Source organism: Rattus rattus, unplaced genomic scaffold, assembly GCF_011064425.1.
Source record: "Rattus rattus isolate New Zealand unplaced genomic scaffold, Rrattus_CSIRO_v1 PGA_scaffold_77, whole genome shotgun sequence".
NCBI lineage: Eukaryota > Metazoa > Chordata > Mammalia > Rodentia > Muridae > Rattus > Rattus rattus.
Genome location: NW_022651194.1, coordinates 200,851 through 208,772, shown reverse-complemented (window position 1 = coordinate 208,772; position 7,922 = coordinate 200,851).

Below are 7,922 nucleotides of genomic sequence, written 5' to 3'. Positions count from 1 at the left end.
CTGAGAGACACAGCCAGAATACAGCAAATACAGAGGCGAATGTCACCAGCAAACCACTGAACTGAGAATAGGACCCCCGTTGAAGGAATCAGAGAAAGAACTGGAAGAGCTTGAAGGGGCTCGAGACCCCATATGTACAACAATGCCAAGCAACCAGAGCTTCCAGGGACTAAGCCACTACCTAAAGACTATACATGGAGTGACCCTGGACTCTGACCTCATAGGTAGCAATGAATATCCTAGTAAGAGCACCAGTGGAAGGGGAAGCCCTGGGTCCTGCTAATAATGAACCCCTGAACTAGACTGTGTTGGGGGGCGGCAGTGGGGGGGAGGGTGGGAGGAACAACCATAAGGAAGGGGGAGGGGGAGGGATGTTTGCGGAAACCGGGAAAGGGAATAACCCCACTTTCGAAATGTATATGAAATATTCAAAGTTAATAAAAAAAATAAATAAATAAAAAAAAAAAAAAATAGTGGTCCCCAAAAAAAGTTTCAACAAGTCCCCCACTTTAATGTTTTTAATTAAAGAGCACCTGTCTTACAACACTTTGGGGTGTCTACCTCTTACCTGTTTCTTGAAAAACTGTTTGACAGTCTCAGAATATCCTGTCTTCAGTGAGGATTCATCTCAAAGAGTTGCCAACCTTTGGCTAACTGCTTCTCGTAAAGGCTGAATCTGATTTGTGCAGAATGATTTTCTCCTGCAAGGAGGAGCACTTTATTTGAATTTGTTTCCTATAGGCTGGGAGTACTGTAGTTTGCATTGTGTGAAAAGGTAAAAAGGCCTTGACCGTTACACCCAAAGAGCCACCATAACACCAAGTGCCGCACCACCAAGAGACATAAGCTGTTCTATAAACTCGCTACACTGCTGAATTGAATTTAGAATGCCCAATTGTCAGCAACTACTCTGAAAATTTTCCACTGTACATTTTCCCTTAGATCAGATTGAAAAGGGCAATCCCTGATATTGAAGTCACAGTGGATGTGGCATCAATCGCTACGACAATAGCAGCAAAGATGTTAAATTCTCTCTCTTGATGATTCAGGATCAGTTGATCCTCCCCAGAAGGAACAGCAGGAAATGGTCCTGTGTCTGATATACACACAACTAGGGCAGAGTTTTCTGGTCCCCAGCAGCCTCAAGTAGATGGCAATCCTGTGAAGAATAGTCAACACTATTTCCAGCATTAGCAATATTCAGGTAACACAAAGATTATCAATCCATATTTCCAAATGTATAAATCATGAATACTCAAAAGTTTAATATTTTTGCTAAATGATTAACAAAGTAAAAGCAATAGTGTTATAAATTACATATCTACATCACTATACCAGCAATAATCAAACCCACTATCTTATAATTTCTGTTTAAAGCTTGACTCACTTCTTCCAATATTTGTAAGTCTTTTACCGAATTATCAAGGTCTGCTAATACAATCGATAAAACAAAGGCTGGTATGTCAGATTTTGATACAGTTGCGATCAATATAACTTACATTATATATTGTAGAAGATACAAAAGTAACTTTAATATGACCAACAGATAAAAGATAAGGAGATTTTTTGTTCAAAATCTAGATCCTGTATCTTTTTTCCACTGTAAATGTAACTTCATTCAAAACAATTATGAATATTTAAATGTCTTTGAAAATGTCCAGGACCAATCATCCAAATGAAAACTAATATTTCCAATATTGGTTGACCAGTCTGTGATTGAGTCAGAATAACTGGTCACATTAAAGTGAAGAGAAGAGTCATAACTTCTTCTTGATTTTCTGAAGGTATTTTTCAGTCTCTATGTTCTCTGTCCCATAAGGTCTAAAAGCTAGAAGCAAGGCAGCTTGTCCAATTGGGGATGTAGGCAAGTAAAGATGAGTCAAGAACATATGTCCAAATCACCTTCCCAGTCACCACTGTCAGGAAACTCATCAACCTCACAGGTCAACATCATTCTTTCTGCCAGCATCAGAATGTCTCACCAGTCACTCCAGTATCTAGCACATTCCTGGAGCACTCTGTATAAAAAACACAAACATGCCATTTTTCCCTTATACAGTACTTGAATAGGATCAAGACACAAGACCCTATGTGGATACTTCCATTTCACCAAGGCAGAAGTAAGCCTAGTTTTAGGGTGTTATAAACATTTAGAGTTTTTCCTTGTCATCCAAATTTTAAAATTGAAAATAAAAAGAGCTTTGTTTAAATAATTGTATGTCATGGGGTATAACTCTTTTGATTTTTTGAAGATAATGTTTTAAAGTAATTCCAGGCATAAGCCTGCAAGATTTCAAAGAAACTGAAGACTCTGTCTCTCTATGTTTCATGAAATGAATATTATCCTTTACTTGGTACACAGAATATATAACCCAATGACTTAGTGGAAGAACAATGGAGAAATGAATTACATTCTCAGCAGGGAAACTGAAACTAAGCCTGTGATCACAAGATCTAGGGTTCAGGAGTTAGGATCCTGTATAGCTTATAGGAAGGCCAGGATGTTCCTGCCTGGGAACAAAGGCTTTCACATGCATCACCAAGGCTCAGCAGGGGGAAAAGAGCAACAGTGTAGGAGGATCCAACAGTACTGAACGACCCATGAAGTATTCAACTACCCTTGCTCCAACATGATGGCCTCATCCTATTTTTTTCTGCTTCTCACTTATGATTTCTGATCTCTCTCTCTCTCTCACTTTCTCTCTCTGTCTGTCTGTCTCTCTGTCTATCTGTCTCTGTCTCTCTGTCTCTGTCTCTGTCTCTGGCTCTCGCTTTCTGTGCATTTTTTGTTTGTTTGTTTGCTTGTTTTCTGTTTCTGTGGGCACAGGTATTGGTGATCATGTTTATGGCTATGTTGCATGTTTATACGTTGGGGATTACTTTTTGTAAATGTTTGTGGTATGGGTGCTTATATGCTGTAAGTTTATGTTTGTGTATGGGTGTGTGTGTGTGTGCATTTGTGTGTGTATTTGTGTGTATGAAGTCATGAACTCATGTTTCTGCACACACGCAGACACACACACGCACACACACACACACACACACACATATATATACATGTATATATCCTAACATATTTTAAACATGTAAAATATACATATATACACACACACACATATATATATATTCAATAGAAGAAGAGGCAACAAAATTTTTCTCAATCAGATTTTAAATTGTTCTTAATAGGAAATTGATCGCTATTGAATCTATTTATATAGGGATAACTATTCATCAAAATTGACATTATTGGAGGAATAGAACAGGAATGGGGTACACAGATATGAGGAGAGGCTGCTGGGTAAAATTCTTTTACAGGAGTGTCAAAAATACTGACTAAGGGCTGTTCTACCTTCTTTTCTCTTGGTGTCAAGTGAGTGAACACTGAAAGGTTATGTGGTTTGTTGAATCTTCCCAAAATCCTACTTATTTTAATAATTGCCTTCTACAACTTTCTTTCCAGATTTGCATAAAATTGGCTCAATATACATTAACCTTGAAGTCTGGCCTGGAGTTGATTTTTTGTTAAGATTAATTTGCTTAGAGTGGAATCTGCAACCTGAAGATGTCTAATAGGTATGCTGAGGTGTAATTATTTCTTTGACTCAGACAGAACCTTAGTCTCAAAAGAGCTTAAAGAAATTATCCTTTGTTTGGTCTGCAGCACTCTTAGAAATTCTTATTCAAAATCATGTGATCTGAGTGAAAATCATCCTTAAGGAAGGTTGGGAGAAGATATTACCATCACATATTGCTGGGTGTGTCAAAAGCATAGCCATGTGTGAAGCCATGTACAACTCTTTTGAAAATTCAACCTTTTGATGCAGTGATTCCAGGACAAAAATAGGTGTCAGCTGAGCAACTGGGCACCTCAGTGTGGTAGTTGTATACGTCAGAGAAGCCCTGAACTCGATTTATGCAGATGCTCATCAGTCAGAAAGTGATCATATACAATGTTGTACAGCCCTTCCATGGACTATTGCTGATTGTGATAATACATGCAACCATTTGGCATTGAATTAATCAGCCTTGTCTTACTCAAATTATATCTGAGAATGTCCAATTACAATTTAAAGAGTTTTACCTTGAATTGTGGTTATGGAGATTTCCTAGTTGTTTGTTCTTATAGTTTTGGTTCCTCTGACAGGTTGGGTATGAAAGGGAGCTCCTATTGGAAAATGCTGTTCACTTTGTATCCACTTGGAAACCGTAAGTCAGAGGATGGAAGAGGATAGTCCTGCAGCACCCAGTAGTCTATTGCATGAAACCAAGCAAGGTTTGCACAATTTTGTGAACTTGCTAATCAGGCTTGGCTAACAGGCCATATTTCTAATTTTTATTAGGGGAATGCACTTTATTGACTGATCTGTCTTTAGGCTATCCTCACTACTATATATTTATCTTATGCCCAAGAAATAGCCTGGGTGATCTCTTATATTACCATTAACTGGGATTCTAAGCCCACTCTGCAAATTACTGTTTGTATATATGAAGAAAAATATGTTTGGGTGTTTATAAATTTGTGTATGTATGGGTGTCCTCCTGACTTACTGGCTGTGGTTCTGAATACATGCATGCCTCTATAAACAACATAATCTTCTAATGATGAGGATGAGGAAAGAATGGACGAAAGCCTGTAGGACCCCCTGAAGCAGAAATAAGTGGTCACTGAGGAAAAGGCCTTGGCTGAAAAGATGCAACATCTTTTTTTTGTCACTGAGATGAGTTAAAAGCACACAATGGGGAGACCTAAGTTGATTACTTATATTGGTAAGTTGTCTTTTTGGGTGTCTGGTTTTCTACATATTTCTCAGCATCTGTCAGCTGGAAGCAGCTCAGAATACTGTTCTGGTCCATTTTAAAAGAAATTCTTTCCATGAAATATATGTGATCCAAAGAGATTCTGGCTATTGGGTAGTGATCCCTCCCATCTTAGCTCTCCAATATAATCTGAGCACATTGCCTTAAAGTCTCCCCAAAAACAGGTTTATAGTAGCCATAAACAAAGGAGGGATGCAATTTCTTTATTGTCTCCTGTAGAGTACAATGTCACCAATTGAGAAGATATTCATGTAGCATATTCTTGCTGATTATAAGGTAACTCGAGTGTGCATGTACTTTTTGAAATTCTGTTTTGCTTGATCTTTGCAGATATTGAGGTTATCAAGTGGCATGCAGGCAGATACCTGCATTGGAGGAATAATAAAAGCCTTCATTTCAGTAATGGCCAGGTTTCCAAGGCCTTCATATTGTTTTCTAGGTTGTTCCCATTTCTCTTCAACTGACTTTGAGACATTGCAACATGATATTAAAATATATATATTATATATATGGATGATTATAATAATGTGGTGTTCACAATTCAGTTTCCAAGTTTTTTTAAAGCTGCAAAAAATGTGCAGCCTTTTTGAGATCTTGTACTCTCTTGTGAGTATGAAAAGAAGCCTCAGCTGAAAAGATCATAGTGTGTTTGTACTGAATTTTTTGCTGTGGGTTGGATAACTGACATGTTTGGTCCTCACTAGGCATTTTCCATGCCTAGGTGAAATACTCCAAACAGAAGTTTATACAGTTCACAGACCAGAACTACAGCTCTCAGATACAGAAATGTCCACCAGGATCACTGACTGTGCAAAGAATGCCAACACCTCCACCATCTCAGTCATAATAAACATAGAAATCTTGGGCTGCAATTTTGTTCCTTTACTTTGGTCTCCTATGTGTGACAAGGCTTGTATTGTTTCTAGCATTTGTCTTGGCAACCATTATTTTGGAGGTTTTCAGAGGAGTGCTGATGGATGTCAAGATCTGTTGGGCATGTAGGAGTGTGAGACTGACAGCTTATGCTAATTCTATGGGTTGTCAAGTATAATTTCATGAAGATCAGTCATGCAAATTTGATAGATGTTGATATATCAGATATGACATGTCTCATGCTTAACCTTTTGAGGTCTTGTCTATCAATCACCAACCACCCCCTGTGAGGCATGTCTACATTCATGTTAAAAAGATTATTACCTCTTGTTTGCCATTCTGTAAGTCTGAAATTGTATGTTGAAAAATCTGCAGTAATTGAGTGTTGCTTAACTTACCCATTGTATTTTTTTTTTTTTTGGTTTGAAGTTTGATTGCTATATGTGTTTGACTTTCTTTGTTTTGATATGAAATTTTGTTATTTATTTGTTAACTTTGAGCTTCTTTCAATTAATATGCTATATTCCTAAGGCTGCATACATTGAACTCATTGACTCCCGAATTTAACATGTTGTTGAATAAAGAAAGTAATGTGTGCTTATAAATAAAAATGTGGTGTTCACGTAAATAAACCCCTCACTCATAAGAACCTCCTAAGTCATATGTGGTTCTCCCTCTGACAACAGCACAGTTATAAGGGAACAATAATTTTCTGTAAGTCTCATGCTACTTAGGCTCCATAATCAGTTAACAGACAGCCAAAACTGTACAGAAAAATGTTATCTCCAAGTAGACAGTGTGCCGTGCTCTCTGGATCACACCTTCATGATGAAAAATGTTCTGTTGTATACCTGTGCTCATAAATTTAGCTACTTTTTAATGAAGTACTGTGTGGTTAATCATGTTGGACACAAAGGAAAAACACAGAAGTGTTTCTCTAGTACAATAGAGAAAAAAAACATTTAGGAAGGGAATATAAAAGAGATCAGGACACAAAGACATTTATTTCTGTGGAGTTCATGAAATATAGCATCAGCTATGGCACAGATTTAATGAATACTATCAATTCAGGAGGAAGAATATTTTTATTTATTGTTGTTGGGGTTTTGTTCCTTGACATTCTTGATAATGATATTTTTGCTGAGTTCTTTTCAATATATAACATAGCTTCGTTTGTGGGGGGAGGTGTATCAGTTTTGAATTATTTCTTTTTCAAATTATAATGGATATATATTTTTTGTTTTGTTTTGTTTTCATTTTTATTATATATATATTTCTTTACTTACATTTCAAATGTTATTCCCTTTCCAGGATTCCTGTTGGTAAGCCCCAACCTCTCAGCCTGCCCCATGGGTATTCCCCCATCCATCCCCTTTACTGGCCCACCCATATTCCCCTGCACGAGGAGTCCAACCTTGTCAGGACCAAGGGCTTTCCCTTCCATGGGTTCCCCAACAAGGCTATTCTTTTCTACATATGCAGTTAGAAACCTGGGTCACTCCATGTATAGCCTTTTGGTAGTCATTTAGTCCCTAGAAGCTCTGGTTGGTTGGCATTGTTGTTCCTGTGGGGTTGCATCCTCCTTCAACTCTCTAAATCCTTCCTCTAATTCCCCCCAAGAATGTCTTGGTCTCATTTCCATGTTTTGCTGATAGCATTGACCTCTCTATTGAACATGCTCTGGATGTGTCTCTCAGGAGAGATCTATATCTGGTCCATTTTAGCATTCATTTTTGTAGGGAGCCCTATTGGATTTGGGCCTGGCCACTTTGTGCATAGTTCAAGGTGGCTATGTGACTCTGGGCTGTATGGCCACCGATGCTCACCCCTAGGTGGCTGCTGTAAGATTATGAGATTGTTGGACAAAAGCCTCTCCCAGGAATACCCCAGGAGCAATCACAGGATGTTTCAGCCTGAGCAAAACACTTGATGTCCCTGAGCAGATTCCTGAGAACATGTCCCTGGAAGACTCTTGCCTCTTGGTTTGAGGAGGATATCTTGCAGTTTTAGTGATTCACCTATAATCCTTGTGCACTTCCCAATACTCCCCGATCCTAAGCTTCAGTTCCCGCTTCTATTACTGCCTCAGAGCTTTAAATGCTCTAGATTTCTCTCAATAAATGAGACCTTGACAATGGAACTTTTGCTTGATCTCCTTCTTCTCTTCACCCACATCGACCCACAGGTACGAAGCCTCTTCAGGACCCTGAATAACTGGACCCACTGGATGG